The sequence below is a fragment of the Cherax quadricarinatus genome, chromosome 4, assembly GCF_038502225.1.
Source record: "Cherax quadricarinatus isolate ZL_2023a chromosome 4, ASM3850222v1, whole genome shotgun sequence".
Taxonomy (NCBI): Eukaryota; Metazoa; Arthropoda; class Malacostraca; order Decapoda; family Parastacidae; genus Cherax; species Cherax quadricarinatus.
The window spans coordinates 71,552,643-71,571,068 of NC_091295.1; positions in this window are offsets into that span (position 1 = coordinate 71,552,643).

Here is an 18,426-nt window from a genome sequence, read left to right on the forward strand (position 1 = left end):
CAGGGATACCTTTCTGAAATAAAGGGCACCTTTCTCAGATCGCGAGCCACCGAAATGCATTAGTTGCAGGTAATGACCACACCTGTCTCCCTCACCACCTGTCTCCCTCACCACCTGTCTCCCTCTGCCACTCTTTCCTCACCGATCAGCTCCTGACTTTCATAGTACTGGCTCCCTTTCCTTTCTCTCAATCAGTATTATTCCATTTTTCTTTTCTCTCTATCTCCACCCACTCTTCCCTTCAACCTCGTCTCTCACCCTACTCTCTTTCATCCTATCTCCCATCCTACTCTCAGTTTTCCCCTCGCCTACCCCACTGTATAACAAGCCTTCCCTCGTACAACAAGAGGGAAGGGGAGGGGAAGAGGATTTTAGGGTGGGGTGGGGCACAGGTCGATACCCGCCTCCACTACTGTACTGACACTGAAATAGAATTAAGCTCAAGTGATGCTCTGCTGTGTTGAACCTGTCAATACTGTGTGTGACACGCACTCGCACGGAGAGTGACACGCACTCGCACGGAGAGTGACACGCACTCGCACGGAGAGTGACACGCACTGCTCGGATGACACGCACTGCTCGGATGACACGCATTGCACAGATAATGACACGCATTGCACGGATAATGACACGCACTGCACGGATGACACGTATTGCACAGATAATGACACGCATTGCACGGATAATGACACGCACTGCACGGATGACACGCATTGCACAGATAATGACACGCATTGCACGGATGACACGCACTGCACGGATGACACGCATTGCACGGATAATGACACGTATTGCACGGATAATGACACGTATTGCACGGATGACACGCACTGCACGGATGACACGCATTGCACGGATAATGACACGCATTGAACGGATAATGACACGCATTGCACGGATAATGACACGCACTGCACGGATAACACGCATTGCACTGATAAGGACACGCACGCAAAGCCCAGACAAACCTGAACACACGTAGGGTAACAAGCAATCAAGGTCCTGATATGCGATAATAATAATAATAATAATAATAATAATAATAATAATAATAATAATAACAACGGGGAAGACTGCAAGACCCGGACAGACTGACTCAGTGCTCCGACAAGCGACTATCAGACTTCAAGTCCAGCAGTGTAGGATCTTCAAAATCGGGAGAAAAGCGAAAAATTGGATACGAAGAACGAAGTCTAGGGATGAAGTGTACAATCCCCAATCAACACACACACACACACAACAGTCTGATTATCTGTGGTGATGCATGAGAGTCTGAAACACTGAAGAACGACGCCATTCAGGAACCTTCATAAAAACTCGCTCACGACAGAGTTTCCGGGAATAAAACTGTGCATGGAACAGACCGGTCTATTCCATGCACAATTTTTAAACACGGTATGGTAAGCATACGAGGTTAAAAATTGTGTAAATTTGTTAGCATAGCGAAGACAAGCCGAGGTTCGACCCCTGCAACTACAACTAGGTAATTACACGTATACTCAAATAACCCGCACATAAAAGAGAGAAGCTTACGACGACGTTTCGGTCCGACTTGGACCATTGACAAAGTCACACTAACAGAGGTGGAGCAAAACATTCTTAATCATGTACTAGCCTCGTGTCAGGACCTGGGGTTGATAATCTCTACTGATAAAACAAAGATACTCAATAGGCGTCCTCCTCGACAGAGAGGCACAGTTCGTCAGATCCAATTGCATGATGGGTCTCTTCTAGAATATGTAAGCAGATACAGGTATCTAGGCTTTGAGGTTCCACTACTTGGACCTGTTGTAACAAGACTGTCGCCAATACAAAGAACGACTAAGAGCACTTAGAGTTGTGGCAGTCAGTTCCGGATCAGCCGGGCTGTGGCTCGTACGTTGGTTTGCGTGCAGCCAGCAGCAACAGCCTGGTTGATCAGGCTCTGATCCACCAGGAGGCCTGGTCACAGACCGGGCCGCGGGGGCGTTGACCCCCGGAACTCTCTCCAGGTAAACTCCAGGTATATAGGCAGGAAGAGGTGGTAGTAGTAGTAGTAGTACAAGAATTGTATATAATACCGACAGGATGAAATTAAGACACATGCACAACACCCGGGCATCCCCATCGTAGACGTTTCGCCATCCAGCCAGCCACTGGATGGCGAAACGTCCACAACAAACACAACCAGACGCCGCACATGTGTCTTAATTTCAACAGTAGTTGTAGTAGAAGAAGAAGAGGTAGTAGTAGTGGTAGCGGAAGAAGTGGAAAATAAGGAAGACGAGCCAGTCAAATACAAAGGAAGGGGAGCACTGCAAGAGAGCTAGATACCCACAGAGGGAGAGCAAGCGCACAGAGGTGCGTGAAAGGGGAAGTGGTGAAATAAAATAAATGAAGAAGGAACAGAAACACGAGACAGGATGGGGATGCCCGGGTGTTGTGCATGTGTCTTAATTTCATCCTGTCGGTATTATATACAATTCTTGTACTGAACATTAAAATGGTATAAAATACCGACAGATTGTTAGGTAAGACACATATGCAACAGTTAGGTATCTTTATTTTGAAACGTTTCGCCTACACAGTAGGCTTCTTCAGTCGAGTACAGAAAAGTTGATATGAGCAGAAGATACTTGAAAACGATGTAATCAGTCCATCACCCTTAAAGTTTTGAGGTGGTCAGTCCCTCAGTCTGGAGAAGAGCATTGTTCCGTTGTCTGAAACAATATGAAGTTGAAGTGACAGAATCGGGCCTTATATAGTGCCAGGAGGTGAGAACGGCTGGGTTTGAGAAGGACCTGCCCTCCCAAATCAACCTACGTCTCACCTCCTGGCACTATATAAGGCCCGACTCTGTCACTTCAACTTCATATTGTTTCAGACAACGGAACAATGCTCTTCTCCAGACTGAGGGACTGACCACCTCAAAACTTTAAGGGTGATGGACTGATTACATCGTCTTCAAGTATCTTCTGCTAATATCAACTTTTCTGTACTCGACTGAAGAAGCCTACTGTGTAGGCGAAACGTTTCAAAATAAAGATACCTAACTGTTGCATATGTGTCTTACCTAACAATTCTTGTACTACTACTACTACTACTACTACTACTACTACCACCTCTTCCTGCCTATATATAGCCGTCCTGCTCCACCTCTGTTAGTGGGACTTTGTCAATGGTCCAAGTCGGACCGAAACGTCGTCGTAAGCTTCTCTCTTTTATGTGCGGGTTATTTGTGTATTGTTCCAGTCACGGTATTGTGCCTTTTTTGTTATTTAAGTACACGTATGTATTTCATATACGTATGTAAGCAAGCCCACACCCACCCCTCCCATCCCCCTCCCACACCCACCCCTCCCCTCCCCCTCCCACACCGACCCCTCCCACACCCACCCCTCCCATCCCCCTCCCACACCCACCCCTCCCATCCCCCTCCCACACCGACCCCTCCCACACCAACCCCTCCCATCCCCCGCCAATACCCACCCCTCCCGTCCCCCTCCCACACCCACCCCTCCAATCCCCCTCCCACACCCACCCCTCCCATCCCCCTACCTTTTACATTATTCCTGACCACCCGTTCGAGCCTCACTCCCCCTGACCTTTCCCCCATAACGCTCCCCCACTGCCAATCTCCCATCCAGAATATCCCCCACAATACACCCCATAACCTTCCCTCCCTTAGTCCTAACCACACCCAGGACATCCCTTCAATATCACATTAGTCCAGTACACACACATTAGTCCAGTACACACACACATTAGTCCAGTACACACACCTTAGTCCAGTACACACACATTAGTCCAGTACACACACATTAGTCCAGTACACACACAGTAGTCCAGTACACACACAGTAGTCCAGTACACACATTAGTCCAGTACACACACAGTAGTCCAGTACACACACAGTAGTCCAGTACACACACAGTCCAGTACACACACAGTAGTCCAGTACACAGTCCAGTACACAGTAGTCCAGTACACACAGTAGTTCAGTACACACACAGTAGTCCAGTACACAGTAGTCCAGTACACACATTAGTCCAGTACACACACAGTAGTCCAGTACACAGTCCAGTACACACACACAGTAGTCCAGTACACACACAGTAGTCCAGTAGACACACAGTAGTCCAGTACACAGTAGTCCAGTACACACATTAGTCCAGTACACACACAGTAGTCCAGTACACAGTCCAGTACACACACACAGTAGTCCAGTACACACACACAGTAGTCCAGTACACACACACAGTAGTCCAGTAGACACACAGTAGTCCAGTACACACACACAGTAGTCCAGTACACACACACAGTAGTCCAGTAGACACACAGTAGTCCAGTACACAGTAGTCCAGTACACACATTAGTCCAGTACACACACAGTAGTCCAGTACACAGTCCAGTACACACACACAGTAGTCCAGTACACACACAGTAGTCCAGTACACACACAGTAGTCCAGTACACACACAGTAGTCCAGTACACAGTCCAGTACACACACAGTAGTCCAGTACACACACAGTAGTCCAGTACACAGTCCAGTACACACACACAGTAGTCCAGTACACACACAGTAGTCCAGTACACACACAGTAGTCCAGTACACAGTAGTCCAGTACACAGTAGTCCAGTACACACACAGTAGTCCAGTACACACACAGTAGTCCAGTACACACACAGTAGTCCAGTACACAGTCCAGTACACACACACAGTAGTCCAGTACACACACAGTAGTCCAGTACACACACAGTAGTCCAGTACACACATTAGTCCAGTACACATACAGTAGTCCAGTACACAGTCCAGTACACACACACAGTAGTCCAGTACACACACAGTAGTCCAGTACACACACAGTAGTCCAGTACACACACAGTAGTCCAGTACACAGTCCAGTACACACACAATAGTCCAGTACACACACAGTAGTCCAGTACACACACAGTAGTCCAGTACACAGTCCAGTACACACACACAGTAGTCCAGTACACACACAGTAGTCCAGTACACACACAGTAGTCCAGTACACACATTAGTCCAGTACACACACAGTAGTCCAGTACACAGTCCAGTACACACACACAGTAGTCCAGTACACACACAGTAGTCCAGTACACACACAGTAGTCCAGTACACACACAGTAGTCCAGTACACACACAGTAGTGTTGCAGATATGGTGTTATGACTTTCCTCTATAACATCTTCCTGCTCATCTTCAGGGCCCACCACTTCCACTAGCAAAGAGAAAATGAATTATTATATTTAAGGGGAAGTGGCAAATCCGTAGGGGTCACAAAGAACATGGAAACGGGAAGCAATGAGGTTCTATCCAACGGGATCTTCCAATTTCTTGGATCAAGAGCCCTCACTAAACAGAGTCCATGGTTAAAAAATATACTGAGGCAGAGGGTGGAATAAATGGGCCTGGAAAACACGTAAAAAAGGGAGGACAGGCACAACTCTGCAATATGAAGGACACCAGAAAGACAATTTGAAAATTACATACCAGCAAAGGAGAAAATATAAATAACGTTGATAAATAGCTACATAAAGGGGGAGATGAAAGTAAAATATCGAGTAATAAGAGTCAAGGAGACGTCGTGGGTGGACTGACAAAGATATGTGTAGAGTACAGGGCGAGGGTGGGGGAGTACAGGGCGAGGGGGGGGGAGTCCTGGGCGAGGGTGGGGGAGTACAGGCGAGGGTGGGGGAGTACAGGGCGAGGGTGGGGGAGTACAGGCGAGGGTGGGGGAGTACAGGGCGAGGGTGGGGGAGTACAGGGCGAGGGTGGGGGAGTACAGGGCGAGGGTGGGGGAGTACAGGGCGAGGGTGGGGGAGTACAGGGCGAGGGTGGGGGAGTACAGGGCGAGGGTGGGGGAGTACAGGGCGAGGGTGGGGGAGTACAGGGCGAGGGTGGGGGAGTACAGGGGGAGGGTGGGGAGTACAGGGCGAGGGTGGGGGAGTACAGGGCGAGGGTGGGGGAGTACAGGGCGAGGGTGGGGGAGTACAGGGCGAGGGTGGGAGAGTACAGGGCGAGGGTGGGGGAGTACAGGGCGAGGGTGGGGTAGTACAGGGCGAGGGTGGGAGAGTCCTGGGCGAGGGGGGGAGAGTACAGGGCGAGGGTGGGGGAGTACAGGGCGAGGGTGGGGGAGTACAGGGCGAGGGTGGGGGAGTACAGGGCGAGGGTGGGGGAGTACAGGGCGAGGGTGGTGGAGTACCGGGGGAGGGGGGAGGAGTACAGGGCGAGGGTGGGGGAGTACAGGGCGTGGGTGGGGGAGTACAGGGCGAGGGTGGGGGAGTACAGGGGGAGGGTGGGGGAGTACAGGGCGAGGGTGGGGGAGTACAGGGCGAGGGTGGGGGAGTACAGGGCGAGGGTGGGGGAGTACAGGGCGAGGGTGGGGGAGTACAGGGCGAGGGTGGGGGAGTACAGGGCGAGGGTGGGGGAGTACAGGGCGAGGGTGGGGGAGTACAGGGCGAGGGTGGAGGAGTACAGGGGGAGGGTGGAGGAGTACAGGGCGAGGGTGGGGGAGTACAGGGCGAGGGTGGGAGAGTACAGGCGAGGGTGGGAGAGTACAGGCGAGGGTGGGAGAGTACAGGGCGAGGGTGGGAGAGTACAGGGCGAGGGTGGGGGAGTACAGGCGAGGGTGGGGGTCTACAGGTGAGGGTGGGGGTCTACAGCAAGGAATTAAAAATGCCTCGAGGCAGGGAGCTGACACTTTCCCTTCCTGGCAGTACCCAGGGTCGCGGACTTGGCAATCCTTACCAAGCCTAGTACTGCCAAGGACTTGGCACTGTCCCTCCCAAGCCCAGTACCTGGCACTGTCCCTCCCAAGCCCAGTACCTGGCACTGTCCCTCCCAAGCCCAGTACTTGGCCCTGTCCCTCCCAAGCCCAGTACCTGGCATTGTCCCTCCCAAGCCCAGTACCTGGCACTGTCCCTCCAAAGTCCAGTACTTGGCACTGTCCCTCCCAAGCCCAGTACCTGGCACTGTCCCTCCCAAGCCCAATACCTGGCACTGTCCCTCCCAAGCCCAGTACCTGGCACTGTCCCTCCCAAGCCCAGTACCTGGCACTGCCCCTCCCAAGCCCAGTACCTGGCACTGTCCCTCCCAAGCCCAGTACTTGGCACTGTCCCTCCCAAGCCCAGTACTTGGCACTGTCCCTCCCAAGCCCAGTACCTGGCACTGTCCCTCCCAAGCCCAGTACCTGGCACTGTCCCTCTCAAGCTCAGTACTTGGCACTGTCCCTCCCAAGCCCAGTACTTGGCACTGTCCCTCCCAAGCCCAGTACCTGGCACTGTCCCTCCCAAGCCCAGTACCTGGCACTGTCCCTCCCAAGCCCAGTACCTGGCACTGTCCCTCCCAAGCCCAGTACCTGGCACTGTCCCTCCCAAGCCCAGTACCTGGCACTGTCCCTCCCAAGCCCAGTACCTGGCACTGTCCCTCCCAAGCTCAGTACTTGGCCCTGTCCCTCCCAAGCCCAGTACTTGGCACTGTCCCTCCCAAGCCCAGTACCTGGCACTGTCCCTCCCAAGCCCAGTACCTGGCACTGTCCCTCCCAAGCTCAGTACTTGGCACTGTCCCTCCCAAGCTCAGTACTTGGCCCTGTCCCTCCCAAGCCCAGTACTTGGCACTGTCCCTCCCAAGCCCAGTACTTGGCACTGTCCCTCCCAAGCCCAGTACCTGGCACTGTCCCTCCCAAGCCCAGTACCTGGCACTGTCCCTCCCAAGCCCAGTACCTGGCACTGTCCCTCCCAAGCCGTACTTGGCACTGTCCCTCCCAAGCCTAGCACTGCCCGCAGCCAGGGCGACCACCTCACCCTCTCCCTAACAATAATTTTTCATTATTTCCCCTCCCGTCCTCATTCCTCGAATGTTTCCCTTCCTTTCACTCTTCATTACTAGGCAAGAATTTGCTTAGCATTTCGATTTGCAGCCTACATTTACCGCTTGCTGAAATTTCAGCGTTTATTTTAAAATTTGTTCGTACTTGAGCTCTAGAGGGACTGGTTTTATCTGATGAAGGTTGGGAACCAATTGGCTACCGTCGAGATAGACTGCACCGAGAATGGACCCCCGGAGACAGTTAAAAGCTAGATCCCATTTGCACAACTCTGCCACGGCAAGTGTCTTTTTTGGTTCATGCTACACTGAGTAGATGGGATGTTAGGCTAGTACCGTCCTAGCACCGTCTCAGTACTGTTTAATTAAATGTTCGTATTACCCCCCCCCCCTTTTTTTTTTTATTTAGCCGTCCTTCTGTTGATTCTCTGCTTATTTTTTCTACTCGGTACACGCCTGAGAGTATCTTTTTAAACAACCCAGTTAGGTAAGGTTTGTCAGGAAATAGAACAAGTGTTTCCTGACGCGGGTCTTAGTCATATAAGATAAGAGAGATAAGATTTCGTTCGGATTTTTAACCCCGGAGGGTTAGCCACCCAGGATAACCCAAGAAAGTCAGTGCGTCATCGAGGACTGTCTAACTTATTTCCATTGGGGTCCTTAATCTTGTCTCCCAGGATGCGACCCACACCAGTCGACTAACACCCAGGTACCTATTTGCTGCTAGGTGAACAGGACAACAGGTGTAAGGAAACGTGTCGAAATGTTTCCACCCGCCGGGAATCGAACCCGGGCCCTCCGTGTGTGAAGCGGGAGCTTTAGCCACCAGGCCACCGGAGTTTTTGGTCACCTGACCGAGGCCTTCCACTGGTTTACCCCTCCATCCCTTTAAAAATTATGGTTTTGTTTATAACCAATTTTGTCTTTTTTGTTTTGTTTACCCCAATGTCTCAAACACCATCCCAGCTCATGAGACTCAATTCCAGTATGTACCTTCTTTCTCCTCTCTCCTTTCTTCACCCTCCCCTGGAGAGTCATGAGAATCTTTGAAGTGCAGAATAATCACACCAGTGCTCAGTTAAATAAAAAACTGAGAAAGTCAGCTTGGAAAAGCGTAGCAAAGGAAGCTATAACCAATGATTATAATTAGCTGGTGTTGGGAAATATCCATCTATATTACTGCAGAGTATCGAACCCGGAGGATTGAACCCTGAACATCGTAGTTAGAGTATCAAGTCACTGATGGCTTGTCGTACGTGGCAGGCTAAAACATTTTGCAGTTCTCTTGGAACTCAGTATTTCTAAGACTGAAGAATAAAAAAACAGAATCTGGAGAAGTGGTGGATGAGGTGGTGTAAAGTTGGAGAGAGGGCAATAAAGTCTGAGGTGTGCAGTAACAATCTCCTTTATAACAACACTCTTGTGAAGGAAGCATCAGCAGCCAGCCAGCTGGGTCGCCTTGAGTGATTTTACGGAGCGTAATCCACGACTAACTGCAGTGGACGACTCCCTGGAGACGACCGCCCCTCCACACTACCAAACACTAAATATCTCTACCAACTCGCCGACGTCTCCTTCCTAAATGTCAGCTTACTCCTAATATAAACGTATACCGCCACCTGTCTATGTACTCCTAATATAAACGTATACCGCCACCTGTCTATGTACTTCCTTACATAATATGTAAGCCAGTTTCTCGCATCCCTCTCCACCACATCCACACTATAACTATTATTTTCATCTGGAAATTATATATATGCTGACATAAACATCTCAAAAGTTTATACAGACATATATAAACATCTCAGTGTATATGCAGAGGCAAACCTGTTACAAACTTCTCAGCGTACATACAGTTATATGAACCTGTGTAAATATATATGAAAACCTCAATGTATATACACATATGACCCCCTAGATGGATATACGGAGGTATTCATCTCCGTATATCCATCCAGTTGAAAGAGGTTTATCAAATACAATCTATCTTGTGCTTATACAAAGATAGATTGTATTTGATTAACCTGTTTTACCTAGCTAAATTAATGACGCTTAATTCACGTTTTTATTCCCAGCTCAGTGAAGCAAGGAGCCAGGCGCTCCCTCAATATAGCAGGTGGTAGTGGAGAGAGCTCTGGGGACCCTGACGGTAGTAGCGTCTTGGCCAGATACTCAGGGCCCCTTAGAGCCGCGGGGCTCTCCAATGAAGAACGGGGGGGTTAGGCCCCAGGGATGCTGCCCAATGATTGTGTTGACTCAGCCTAAACACAATCTTAAGCAATACCTTCTGGTAAGGACCTTGAGTCTCCCCTGGGGCCCGGACCATCACATGATTGGATGAGAGGGCAAACACCTCTTTCGTGATTGGATAAAGCAGTTGTGCTGTTGCCAGTCGTACATGTATACAGAGTGTGCAGTAAAACCTCTCAATTTATAACGTAAACTGTTACAAAACGAGGCATATACACAATTGGTGTATCCCTCGGGTTTACTTAAATACCGGTTAATGACCCTCGTGCAGTCGATAAGTGGAAGAATATGCATGTATTTAAAATATTCATAACAGGAGGGAAAACAGATCTACACAACAAAATTTTGGATGTTTTCAGTAACTTACAGCCATATTATTCTCTATCAATCTTTTAACAAAGAATGTATAAGCAAGTAACTTTCTATATTATCTGCTGACCATTGACGCAACTTACCTAAGTAATATATCCACTTACCACTGACGAATCTTAAAGTATCGTAGAAGTAATAGTTGGGGAAGTGGTGGAAGATGCTCGATAAACTTAGTTATGGGCAATAATAGGTCTGTGATGGGATCAGCGAGTCCCAACCACCTCCATCACTATTACTACCACCGCTACAGCAGTAGCAGAAGCAGCAGTAGCACCAACAACTGTTGCACCCATCATCATCCTCACCAACACCTACACAAGTTTCAGGCCCTCACCACCACAACAAGACCATCATTTCCCGCCCTAGATGCCAAAATAGCGTTAATGTATACTAAGCGTGATTAATTAAAGTGGATTATTTCTGTGGTAAGTGGACGAGAGAGGCGGAGGAAGATAGGGGCTCCCAGGTATGCAAGACTCCAGCATGCTGAGAGGAATTACACACAAATCATGGGAACAGCCACCAACAGAAGGCAAAAGACCCTATTCGCATCAATAACCTCCAGACATTTAATCAAAATACATCAAATATTGTGTCTTGTAAAGGTAACGGTTCTTTCCGTAGTATGTGATCAACATTAGCAAACTCCTAGATATCTATTTACTTCTAGGTTAAATGTTAATATCTGGCCACGAGGAGCGTCGTACGACAACACTATGAACGCGAGTACCAAAAATGGATTTTTAATAATCCTTCCGTTCGTTAGGTTTGATGCCTATCGACTGACTGCATGCGGCTCACTGAGCTCAGCTGATATCCACCTGTAAATTAACAAGAATAAGGCATAAAAATAAAGTCGAAACTCTGTGTAAATATACTCCTTAGCGTATATACAGAAATACCCGTAGGTGTATATACAGATATACTGCTTTCGGTGTATACAGTACATAGCTATACCTTTCCGTGTATATACAAATATACACTCCTCGGTATTTCAGAAAAAATGGGTTAGAAAATCAACAAGCTGATAAATGACAGACTTAAGTAGCATTTGGTTTTTTTATTCTGGAAACGTACCGCCAGCCAGTGAGTTCTTCAGTAATTACGAGGTGAGGGAGCCCAAGGTGCCACCAGAGTGAATGACCGCTAGTTAGAGAGCGAGGAGCTAATAAAGGGTGTGACAGCATTTAGGACACAGCAGGTGCAGTTCTCACCCAGCACAACAATACTAAACAGAGTCAGCTTCACGGCGTTAAAGGTGATGCTTCCCCTAACAAACGAGCAGCAGCAGCGGGCGGGAAGCTGGACGACCGCCTCCCCCTCGCTGCTACATATTACTTTGCTTGTATACGCCGGCGCCCTTCAACGCCATACTGGCGAGTTGATCCAAGGAATTGGAGCTACCTTTCCTCAATTCAAATCAAATTATCTCCAATTCCCAGAGTACTGACTCACAGATTTAGTGTACGAGATGAATAGCTTATCACAGTAGGCGTTCAACTTTTACACGTAGCCACTTATAACCCAAAACATCACCACTCCCCTTCCAAAACTGGTCACACCCACACACCACCTTTAACATTCCAAAATCACTAGTCACACCACCGCTAACATTCCAAAACCACTTGTCACACCACCCCTAACATTCCAAAACCACTAGTCACGCCCACACACCTCTAATACCACTGCCCCCTACCATTCCAAAAACGAAAACCCCCATCCAGTTTCAAAATATGATGTATTATGGCCCTGAAGACTAGGAATTAATAGAGCTAGCTTATAATAGTTAAAAAGGTGGTGCTTGGAGCTATATCATGATTCTTGCAAACACAAATGTGTGTTGTTGAGTATTCAACACCTGGCGACTACAAGGTGTATACTTGTACTGCAACCCTTAATATAGCGACCAGGATCCTTACTGCCCCATACATAGTAACAACCGCATACCTAATACCTGGATCATCACTGGAAAGACAGCAGCAATGATGGGAGAAGAAAAGATAGGTGGTAGCACCTGGGTGGAGGGCAGGAGGTAGTACCTCAGTGGAGGGCAGGAAGCAGCACATGAGTGTAGGAAGCAGGAGGCAGCGAGTATAAAGGTACATGATACTAGAATAGTGAAAAAATGTAGTCAAAGATGTTTATTGGAAGTGTTGACTCAGGAACCTTGGTCACCCCATATGTCGTCACACCTAGAGTGACCAAGGTCACAGCATCGAAACGTTTCCAGTAAGAATGTCCTGACTGCTTGCTGTGTTTCTTCCACTGGAGGAAGAAGATACTTTAATTATATCCTGTATCAAACATGAAATAAAGATCTACAAATCTGAACGTAAATATAAAAGACTATTTATTCATTTAGTGATTTAGAGTTCAGGAATCGTATTTAATTTTCAGGCTGCAGGTGGTGCCTTTCCCAGAGGATGTATATAAAACACTGACAGCAGGAGTGAAGGATGAGGGAGGGAGAGTGTATTGGTGTAAGAGAGTGTTGGTGTGAGGGCGGTGAGGGAGTGTTGGTGTGAGGGCGGTGAGGGAGTGTTGGTGTGAGGGCGGTGAGGGAGTGTTGGTGTGAGGGCGGTGAGGTAGTGTTGGTGTGAGGGCGGTGAGGTAGTGTTGGTGTGAGGGCGGTGAGGTAGTGTTGGTGAGTGTGTGGCTGGTCTACACTCGTCTCCAAGGCGTGTTAGCCACATGTGTTACAATCATGTGTAATAATACCATCAACATTAACACCTGGTGCACCAAACACCCACATCATCACTGTTCTCAGCGCTCACTATAATGACGGGGGAGAAGACGTTCACCTAAGAGGCGCATTTCTCACCTTGCTAATAAAAAAAGCAATTTGGGCGGGTTCTGTGCGAACCTTTGTATTGTGTGGCCGCTGGATGACGACGGGGAAACGAAGGTGATGGCGGTGTACTCACCTATTTGTTTTTACTGGGGGTTGAGTCTCGGCTCTTGACCCCGCCTCTGCAACCCATCCTCATATTAGTTACTCAATATAAGAAGGAATTTAAACATATACATATAAACAAACTGGGCAAGTGTCGACACGACATACTTGTTGCTTGTCGACACAGCATACTTGTTGCTTGTCGACACAGCATACTTGTTGCTTGTCGACACAGCATACTTGTTGCTTGTCGACACAGCATACTTGTTGCTTGTCGACACAGCATACTTGCTGCTTGTCGACACAGCATACTTGTTGCTTGTCGACACAGCATACTTGTTGCTTGTCGACACAGCATACTTGCTGCTTGTCGACACAGCATACTTGTTGCTTGTCGACACAGCATACTTGTTGCTTGTCGACACGACATACTTGCTGCTTGTCGACACAGCATACTTGCTGCTTGTCGACACGACATACTTGCTGCTTGTCGACACAGCATACTTGTTGCTTGTCGACACGACATACTTGCTGCTTGTCGACACAGCATACTTGCTGCTTGTCGACACGACATACTTGCTGCTTGTCGACACGACATACTTGCTGCTTGTCGACACGACATACTTGCTGCTTGTCGACACGACATACTTGCTGCTTGTCGACACAGCATACTTGCTGCTTGTCGACACAGCATACTTGCTGCTTGTCGACACAGCATACTTGCTGCTTGTCGACACAACCATCATAGTTGATTCTTACGAAAAAATCAAATTTCTCTAGAAACGTTATTTAGGTCAGCATAGATGAGGCTGGGCTGGTTAATTATCGATAATTTATAATAAGTATTTCAGGGAGTAATTACGGTTAATGGAACAGCAGACAATTTGTGGAAAATCGAAGTTATGGTGTTAAAAAAGCGTACGTTATTGAAGTGTAGAAAGAAACCAAGTATATTATGTGTGGACTTGCCAGTTCATACATGATTAAGTCTTAATTATACGGGTAACTAACTTACCAACCTGAAGACTGATTTGTTAAAATACTGGTTTCTGGGTTCTTTAAACTTAACCTATTTACCCTTGACGTAATGTAGTAACTCCATCTTATCCAACTCAATTCTATTTGTCACCGAGACAAAAGGACGTTTTGTTATCTCTGACTAATTAGTGGCTTGAGCGTCCTGCTCTCTCTCCCTTAAGGTATTACTAACTAGACCCACATGAGGACTGCCACACACTGGTTCTCCATTGTCGAGTTATCTAGTGTGGAGGCAACGATGGCTCTCAACTACCACCTCTCCCAAGACCATTCGCTCCCCAAGGAAAGCTTAAATCTCCTTGCGACGCTAATGTGATGCTACCCAATAAATTATATCATCTGTTGGTAACACTACCCTTCCCTCTATCCCTTCCCCACCTCTCTCCCCGCCTCTACAGGTGAAGTGGTGCCATCCACAAGAGGGAATAAGACCCACCACACCCACCCCTACACAATAACATCCCGCCCAGATTAAATTTATTGCCCAGGCCTCTTCAGCTTCCAAAAATCCCTGTGGAATATACGTTACACACATTTTACTTACCAATATTTACTTAACTGTAGAGATACATATGTTCCGGCAGGCAGCTAGTATACATAAACAACCCGCACATAGGAGGTAGAAAAGATTGTGACGACGTTTCGGTCCGTCTTGGACCATTCACAAGTCATACTGTGTGTGTGGCTTGTAAATGTGCAGGTTGTTTGTATATTGTTCCAGTCACGGTATTGTGCCTTTTTGTTCCCTAGGTAGTATTATATGCGCTTGTCTATCCGCGGTCACAGCCTGAGCTGGCATCCATCACTAAGTTGCCAGGAGTCATATCCAGGCGGCCCTACCCGATACCACAATGGCCACTTGGGTTAAGAGCCATTGTGTGTGGGCCACACTTGGCCTCTTGGGGCCTGTCCCTCACCTCCGCCGCTGACACAAGATCCACGAGACAAGAGTCACACTCCAAATATTAAGATAACGTAGAAATAAAAGCTTCACTCCAGGTAAACAAAGATGGACGGGAGGGGGGAGGAGATCGAGGGAAACTCACACCAAGCCACCCGTTTTCATCAAGTTCTTGGGACCAGCAGCATCTGTCGTAAATATGACGCCAATGACATCAATTTCATCTTTGAGGATGACATCTAAACCTGAGTCTTTAATACATATGGAAATAAGTCAACTTGACTCTTTTTTGGATAATCCTAGATAATCTACACATATGCTGTTCTGTATGATAATTTATGTAACAGTCTTTGTGTGTACCTGAATAAACTTAATGGATTATTTTCAGCTGTCTTCTTTCTTAAAACAGGACTAAAGTCTTCAGAGAAGCAGACAACCAAAATCAATAAAAACCTAATGGACACGTCGTGTCGAGGGGACAAGAGACGTCTTATTTAAGAAGAACAAAGTCAAACAGAAAACTTTTGGTTGACAACTTTAAGTTTGGTACAAGACAATCTGGAAGTCAGGTGGTGGTGGAGAAGGTCTCACTGTGGTACAAGACAATCTGGAAGTCAGGTGGTGGTGGAGATGGTTCCACTGTGGTACAAGACAATCTGGAAGTCAGGTGGTGGAGATGGTTCCACTGTGGTACAAGACAATCTGAAAGTCAGGTGGTGGTGGAGATGGTTCCACTGTGGTACAAGACAATCTGAAAGTCAGGTGGTGGTGGAGATGGTTCCACTGTGGTACAAGACAATCTGGAAGTCAGGCGGTGGTGGTGGAGATGGTTCCACTGTGGTACAAGACAATCTGGAAGTCAGGCGGTGGTGGAGATGGTTCCACTGTCGTACAAGGCAATCTGGAAGTCAGGTGGTGGTGGAGATGGTTCCACTGTGGTACAAGACAATCTGGAAGTCAGGCGGTGGTGGTGGAGATGGTTCCACTGTGGTACAAGACAATCTGGAAGTCAAGTGGTGGTGGAGATGGTTCCACTGTGGTACAAGACAATCTGAAAGTCAGGTGGTGGTGGAGATGGTTCCACTGTGGTACAAGACAATCTGAAAGTCAGGTGGTGGAGATGGTTCCACTGTGGTACAAGACAATCTGAAAGACAGGCGGTGGTGGAGATGGTTCCACTGTCGTACAAGGCAATCTGGAAGTCAGGTGGTGGTGGAGATGGTTCCACTGTGGTCCAAGACAATCTGGAAGTCAGGCGGTGGTGGTGGAGATGGTTCCACTGTGGTACAAGACAATCTGGAAGTCAGGCGGTGGTGGAGATGGTTCCACTGTCGTACAAGGCAATCTGGAAGTCAGGTGGTGGTGGAGATGGTTCCACTGTGGTACAAGACAATCTGGAAGTCAGTCGGTGGTGGTGGAGATGGTTCCACTGTGGTACATGACAATCTGGAAGTCAAGTGGTGGTGGAGATGGTTCCACTGTCGTACAAGGCAATCTGGAAGTCAGGTGGTGGTGGAGATGGTTCCACTGTGGTACAAGACAATCTGGAAGTCAGGCGGTGGTGGTGGAGATGGTTCCACTGTGGTACATGACAATCTGGAAGTCAGGTGGTGGAGATGGTTCCACTGTGGTACAAGACATTCTGGAAGCCAGGTGGAGATAGTTCCAATGTGGTACAAGACAATCTGGAAGTCAGGCGGTGGTGGTGGAGATGGTTCTACTGTGGTACAAGACAATCTGGAAGTCAGGTGGTGGTGGAGATAGTTCCACTGTGGTACAAGACAATCTGGAAGCCAGGTGGTGGTGGAGATGGTTCCACTGTGGTACAAGACAATCTGGAAGTCAGGTGGTGGTGGAGATGGTTCCACTGTGGTACAAGACAATCTGGAAGTCAGGTGGTGGTGGAGATGGTTCCACTGTGGTCCAAGACAATCTGGAAGTCAGGCGGTGGTGGTGGAGATGGTTCCACTGTGGTACAAGACAATCTGGAAGTCAGGCGGTGGTGGTGGAGATGGTTCCACTGTGGTACAAGACAATCTGGAAGCCAGGTGGTGGTGGAGATGGTTCCACTGTGGTACAAGACAATCTGGAAGTCAGGTGGTGGTGGAGATGGTTCCACTGTGGTACAAGACAATCTGGAAGTCAGGCGGTGGTGGTGGAGATGGTTCCACTGTGGTACAAGACAATCTGGAAGTCAGGCGGTGGTGGTGGAGATGGTTCCACTGTGGTACAAGACAATCTGGAAGCCAGGTGGTGGTGGAGATGGTTCCACTGTGGTACAAGACAATCTGGAAGTCAGGTGGTGGTGGAGATGGTTCCACTGTGGTACAAGACAATCTGGAAGTCAGGCGGTGGTGGTGGAGATGGTTCCACTGTGGTACAAGACAATCTGAAAGTCAGGTGGTGGTGGAGATGGTTCCACTGTGGTACAAGACAAACTGGAAGTCAGGTGGTGGTGGAGATGGTTCCACTGTGGTACAAGACAATCTGGAAGTCAGGTGGTGGTGGAGATGGTTCCACTGTGGTACAAGACAATCTGGAAGTCAGGTGGTGGTGGAGATGGTTCCACTGTGGTACAAGACAATCTGGAAGTCAGGCGGTGGTGGTGGAGATGGTTCCACTGTGGTACAAGACAATCTGAAAGTCAGGTGGTGGTGGAGATGGTTCCACTGTGGTACAAGACAATCTGGAAGTCAGGTGGTGGTGGAGATGGTTCCACTGTGGTACAAGACAATCTGAAAGTCAGGTGGTGGTGGAGATGGTTCCACTGTGGTACAAGACATTCTGGAAGTCAGGTGGTGGTGGAGATGGTTCCACTGTGGTACAAGACAATCTGGAAGTCAGGTGGTGGTGGAGATGGTTCCACTGTGGTACAAGACAATCTGGAAGTCAGGTGGTGGTGGAGATGGTTCCACTGTGGTACAAGACAATCTGGAAGTCAGGTGGTGGTGGAGATGGTTCCACTGTGGTACAAGACAATCTGAAAGTCAGGTGGTGGAGATGGTTCCACTGTGGTACAAGACATTCTGGAAGTCAGGTGGTGGTGGAGATGGTTCCACTGTGGTACAAGACATTCTGGAAGTCAGGTGGTGGTGGAGATGGTTCCACTGTGGTACAAGACAATCTGGAAGTCAGGTG